The sequence below is a fragment of the Hemiscyllium ocellatum genome, unplaced genomic scaffold, assembly GCF_020745735.1.
Source record: "Hemiscyllium ocellatum isolate sHemOce1 unplaced genomic scaffold, sHemOce1.pat.X.cur. scaffold_125_pat_ctg1, whole genome shotgun sequence".
In the NCBI taxonomy this organism is placed as follows: Eukaryota; Metazoa; Chordata; class Chondrichthyes; order Orectolobiformes; family Hemiscylliidae; genus Hemiscyllium; species Hemiscyllium ocellatum.
The window spans coordinates 1663115-1669336 of record NW_026867722.1 but is presented as its reverse complement, the minus strand read 5'-3'; the positions used below and the strand labels follow the sequence as shown (position 1 = coordinate 1669336).

The 6222-nt window shown below is 42.7% G+C and overlaps 1 non-coding gene across 1 annotated transcript; it reads left to right on the top strand.

Annotated features, from left to right (window-relative positions):
- Positions 1–493: 493 nt before the first annotated feature.
- Positions 494–575, top strand: trnaf-aaa (transfer RNA phenylalanine (anticodon AAA)). Its single transcript has one exon. It is a non-coding gene; the product is annotated as a tRNA-Phe (tRNA).
- The last annotated feature ends 5647 nt before the right edge of the window (positions 576–6222 follow it).

Here is a 6222-nt window from a genome sequence, read left to right as displayed (position 1 = left end):
TTCTTTGGGACTCTTATTCTGCAAAACAGACACAGTCACTGAATCTATGCTGCACGGTATGATGTGGAACACGGCCTGCTCAGCTTTGTGTATTTTCCCTGTAGTCCGGTGTGTTTCATGTTCCGTGTAAACGTGAAAGTTGTCCTGTTTCGAGCAATGGGTGAAATCATTTAGCAGGTAAGAATCGAAATTGCAGTAGTGTCAAGCAGTTCATGGTTATTTGACCAAATCATAAGCGAACATGTATTCTCACGCACTCACAGATTCATTTGTAGCTGAAAAGAGTCTGAGAAGATAGCCTCAGCTTACTATTGATTTTGATCCGGATTGATGGGCTATCATTATCTGCTGCGAAATTGATATTGTAGCCGGGCACATCCACGCAGCCGTGCGAGTCCGAGAGGGATCATGGAACCCTTCTCACGTGACTTTCCATCTGTTATCATGCAGGAGCTCAATTAGAAATGCAAGAAGATGGGGAAATGGCGCCCCTGGTAGTGTGGCCGAGCGGTTTAAGGCGCTGGATTAAAGCTCCAGTCTCGACAGGGGCGTGGGTTCGAATCCCGCCACTTCCATATCAACTGCAACGGCACAGCTGGTTGAAATGCTGTTTCTACCCCTGATGTACTTCTGTTCAGAACAAAATTTGATTTGCTTCCCGGGTAATTAACTCTGGAGTGGGAAAGTGCCAGTTTGTCTCTGCTGATGATCGTGTTCGCCTCCTGCGTGGAAAGTTGCAAACAGCTCTACTGTTGCTTTATGTTCCAAGCATGTGGAGATTTTACTGGAACAGAATGGAGACTGCTATTTCATCGCTGTTGTGAAACGAAGTCCTGCGGTAAGTCGATTCATCGTTATTTGGCTTTCTGGAGAATGGGAAAATTGTTCCGATGAATTTTGATGTCATATGTTATTGAATTTCTCCAACTTCCTTCGTTTCCGTCCCGGAGACACCGGAAGGGAAAGGTAATCTAACCGGAATTGGTGAAATTCACTTTTTGTGGCCCATTCTTATTATGTTCTTTCTTTCTCTCTTTTCAGCATTGTCTGGGAAATGGTGGTGCACTGAGGCTCCGGTATGATTGAAAGACTAGTTTGGAATTGCCCTGTTGTTAGTTGTGAGATTACTTTATGGCTCATGCCCTCGGAGTGTCTCACATTTAGCATTCATGCTCACTGTATCTGAAAATGCATTTGGTCTGCCAGTTTTGTTTGTGTTCCGTGTCAAATGCTTTCTGTTTTGCGATTCGTTCAACACATTGCGAATTAACAGGCTTTCTGAGGTAACTTCCAGCTGCAAAAACTCCTCAACAGAGGATCTCGGAAAATTTCACAGAGTATGGTCAGTCGGAGCAAAATTAAGGAAGCCCTTCGTTTCTGCAGTGTTTCACAATACTACCTTTCCAGTGAGCAGTCGAACAGACTAAATGATTGTGCCACAGACTGCGACGGCCAGCTCTGCGAGAAAGTTATCCTTTTAAAGCCGATGTAAGCAACACAACGTTATTGGGCTACACCGCGTGGAAACAGATACTTCGGTGTATCTCGTCCATGCATACCACATAGCCAAAATTAAACAAGTCCCATGAAACAACGAGCATTTGGAAACAGAAAGGTGAAAGGTAGAATGGCTTCAACATTCAGTGTCGGATACCACTGAGCCGCAGCAGGGGCGGCTGTGGGCTTGTTTCTGTAGCATAGTGATCATCACGTTCACCTTCTGCAAGATAGATTCCCGCGGTCTAAACTGTTTTGTTCTTCATCTGCAGCCTTTTACATGGACAAGAACGGAGCTTTCTTGCTTGCTTCCCCATCTGCAAACCTGCCTTCGAATTTGCTTGAACAAATCTGCTCTCGTAGTGAAATGCCATGCATTTCCATTTGATTACTGTGCGGAGCATTGTAAAGATATTCTACAAACTGCTTCTGATCATGTGCCATTCAGTTTGAGAGTGTAGTTACCGATCCTTCCCCGAACAGCAAGACCGCATTTGCATTCCTTGCTCAGGCGGACCAATTCAAAGACAGGGAAGAAGCTGATGCGATGGTGTCACGGTGCACCACGGATTCCTGAAATAGTCTGTCTGTCAAATGTACCCCAAAGTCGTATCTGAAAGACCTCATTTGGAAGCTGTCTGTCGTTATTCAAAGTGCGAGAATTGGCACCAGAGGTCCTGAATCATGTTTTGGAGCAGTTCGCACGTTAGTGGCTCATTCAATCAGCAACAGCAATGAAAGAAATTGCACTCTCAGAGGAACCTCTGGACCTGTGCTTTCATAGCGTCGCCAGTATTAAGGTGCGCCCCGAGATCTAAGCCATGTTGGAACTGAAACGGAGGAATCGACAAAGAGGCTGCAGAATAACATCGCATCTTTTTGGTTTTCTTTAAATCACTGATGAGCAGGAAAATGTAAACGGGGAGAGCGACTGGGAAAGTGAGGCAGTTGCAGCTCTGGTGAAACTCCTTCTTTTTGAGTCACTCAGCAACAAGAGGCGTGAAGGTGACTCACGCGTGAGAGCTCTTAACATCGAGAACAAAAAGCAATCAAGTGAAGTTAGCACCTCTGCCGGAGTGGGGCTGGAGTGAAATAATTTCCTTTTGATTTCAGTTACTATGTTCAGAAACTGCCTTTTAAATTGAGTTGAAGAGAAACTGTATTTCTAATAAGTACCATGGAATTTTGCAAGATTTATTGAGTCGCTTCTCATCGATTCCCACGCAGGTTTCCAACTCAGTCGGTATCGATGTGGCTCATGTCTAGGTGTGAACATCCCTGCAGCCAATTGCACGGTTAAGGTAAAAGGCAAGGAAAGTGGCATCTCGAACTGGCCCGGAGGTCAGAGCATCCTAACAATGTGATCTGTCGTTTTCGCATTGTAATGCTACCTCCGGTTTTAGGGTGGAGAACATTGTTTGGGACTCTTATTCTGCAAAGCAGACACAGTGACTGAAATTATGCTGCACAGTATGATGTGGAACACGGCCTGCTCAGCTTTGTGCATTTTCCCTGCAGTCCGGTGTGTTTCATGTTCTGAGGAATTCTGAGGCTTCTGAGGAATTCCCATGATCAACCTCGAAGAAAGAGTTTCTTTAATTCTTCAGACTCAGCGTACTCTATCAGAATTCTTTTCCAAACTGTACTAGTGTAGTGGCATCGGTAACCGATTTGCTGAAGAAAAACACTACTTTTCTGTGTACAGCAACATGCCACGTGGCAATTGACCATTTGAAGTCGATATTAACCACCAAACCAGTATTACCTGCACCAAACATCTAAAAAACTTTTAAAGTAGCCATCGATGGTCGTTAGAGTTGGAGGTGTACTCCAACGGGGAAAATGAGCATGGGGAAGAACTGCCAGTTGATAACTTTTCATAGAAAATCAACATCTATCAGAAGAAATGCTCCACAATCGAAAAAAAAACTATTCAGTTTGGTACTGGCGTTACAAATTTAATGTATGTGCCACGAATAATGGATCGGAGAGGTTATGTACACAGACCACAATCCGCTAAAACGTTGTATATATGTAATAATATGAGACTAGTTCGTTGGCTTCTTATAGAAGAGACGTTCACTTTAAAAATCATGCACGTTGTGGGTCAGTAGAATGAAATCACAGATACGTTATCGCAGATTCAACTGAAGATGTTCAGAAGCGATTGTCTTTATTTCATGTTTTATATGTTTATATCGGAAAAAACTAAGTTGAAATTGCATGAAATTTGTCGATATGTTAGAGTAAAGTATTTAAAAATTAAAATGAAAACCTATCTTCATTATGATGGTTCATTGTTTCCTGCAGAGGCGATGTGTTTTAAACATATTAGTGCACTTTTAAGAGATTTAAAAGCAGCAGAACAACCAGACACAGAAACAAGTGTTCTCAATAAGACAACAACGTAATCCTTTGTCGAACAATTCAATTCGTTCATTGCCTGGAGACATAAATAGTTCGAGTTTGTTCACTCAGTTTAAATTTTAATCAGGAAAATATATAAATTTCAATTCAAATTTTAATTGCGTCTCTTGAAAGTCTTTAAAAATAAACAGGGACCCAATCAGATGCTCTGGGGTATGAGATGGGGGACATTGAACAGTTGAGAGGAGGACTGCCATGACCTTGCATGTAACAATCTTCTTGAAAAAATATATATGTGGAAAATAACTTTTCGATCCGTGATCTATGACACAGAATCTCCCAACAGGGACAAAGAAGAGACAGGAAGCTCCGAAGACAAGAACCTACAGCTGCCTCGTTTTGATAAAGAAATGCTGTATTGTCAACCTGAACTGGGAGTTTTATCTGAATAGCATTATCGAATGGAACATCAAAATGGGTAATAGAAATACATTGGTTTGTTAATTAATCTCTCTTTTACTTTAGAAATGAAGTGCTGATTTTTTACTTCGTGTAGTTCTTGGCCAATCGAATTGTTGCAGATTCCTGTACAGCATAAATCGTTTCTGTGTTACTGGTTTTATCGTAAGCTGGAGGGTTTATGCTGTGTCATAACGAGTCTAAACAAATTTGGCAAAACAAGTGTACATCTGTGCAGTTCATTGAGTGAACTGTAGATTTGCGCAATTCATGACCTGGATGAAGTGATTCTCCCCGCCGTGAACTGAATCTCCAAAAGCGAAAGGCTACCCAAATTCACCATAGTTGACAGGATTCGAACTTGCGTGGGAATGCCTCAATGGATTTCAAGTCTATCGCCTTAACTACTCGGCCACAACTACAAATCGATGCCCGAATTTCTCATTTCCAGGTCTCTGTCCCTGGGGAGATTAGCAGTAGTGAATCATTGTTTGGTTTATTTGAATTCAAAACCCACAGCTTTCAAATCGATGAAATATCGGGACAAAGTGGGTCTGGGTGTTTCACCCCGATAGGTGGGATCTATATTCAGATTAAACGACGGTGGAAAATACAGAAAATTACTCAGCGGGTCGAACAGGATCTGGGCTGGGAAAAGGCGATTCAACGTTTCAAAACTTCTTCAGAACGTTATCAGAACTCCGTTTTCTCCCAGTAGTACTGACAAACCTGTTGACATTCCCCAGAATGTTCTTTTTTTTTCAGAATCCCAACATCCACAGTCCTTTGCATTAGCCATTGAAACGATACAGAAATTCCTTTGCGATTCTGGATAAGATTCCTGTTTGGGGCACATTTTCGTGACCACATTAAAAACCCGGAGCTGTGCAGGAAAGAAAGCCAATGAAGTATGACCAGTGAGAGATCCGACCCTGGAACGTCCCAAACCACCAACCGTTCGGTTAATGGATGAACGTGTTGACCAATTACGCAACAGAGACGGGGTGAACTGACTCATTGTCCGATCCAAAAACAGGCTTTTCACGAATTCAAACTTCAGCCTGCCCTTTCACGAAGTGATTGATGTCCTGTATCAGTTTTTCTTTTGCAAAATAAATCCTGGGACATTCACTGCAGTGAAATGGCAACAATCCTGTACCCGCTGGAAACACATCCACGTCACAGCAACCAACTTTTCTACAACAGGATTCCTGCTCTCTTCGAGGCTTTTCCGTAACTTGTTTGTACCCGAGTCTTCACGTGGTCTTGTAGCCGTGGCGAGGTTTGAATTCCTGACGCGCAGGAATGAAAATCCTTTCAATGTCTCAGATTGGTTCATGTCTAGAGAACAACAGAATCAACAGTCGCGGCCTCTTAAAGACTGGCTGTGTTAAGTGGGACAATCCACGCTTCATTCACCTGTGGTTTCGCTTCCCAAAGAGATTCGAAAGTTTTCCAAAGTTGGAGACATGCGTTCACTGTTATTTTCTCTTGTTTTGTTTTAACCTTCCCAGTGGCGATATTTTCCCCAAACAGCTTCGCAATTCTCCGCCTTGCATGATGTCCAGCGATGAGCAAAACCCTTTTGTCGAGAAATTACTGAGGCTGGGATTCTTCTCTTTGGAACAAAGAAGGTTAACTGGAGATTTTTATGGTCTGTTTATAATGATAGGGAGGGCGCAGTGCGGATGGGTGGGTTGATGTTGTGGAGGAAATGTTGCCAACTATCAGTGTCAGTTTCCAGAAGACTGAGACTAAAGATATTTATTGAAAAACGAAATTTGCGAAGAATATATAGAGCCTAATCTCAGGGGAACCGTTAATCATTTAAGACACGGATGAGGAGGACATTCTGTCTTTGAGAGAGTAGCAAATCTGCAGAATTCTTTACTCTGAGGG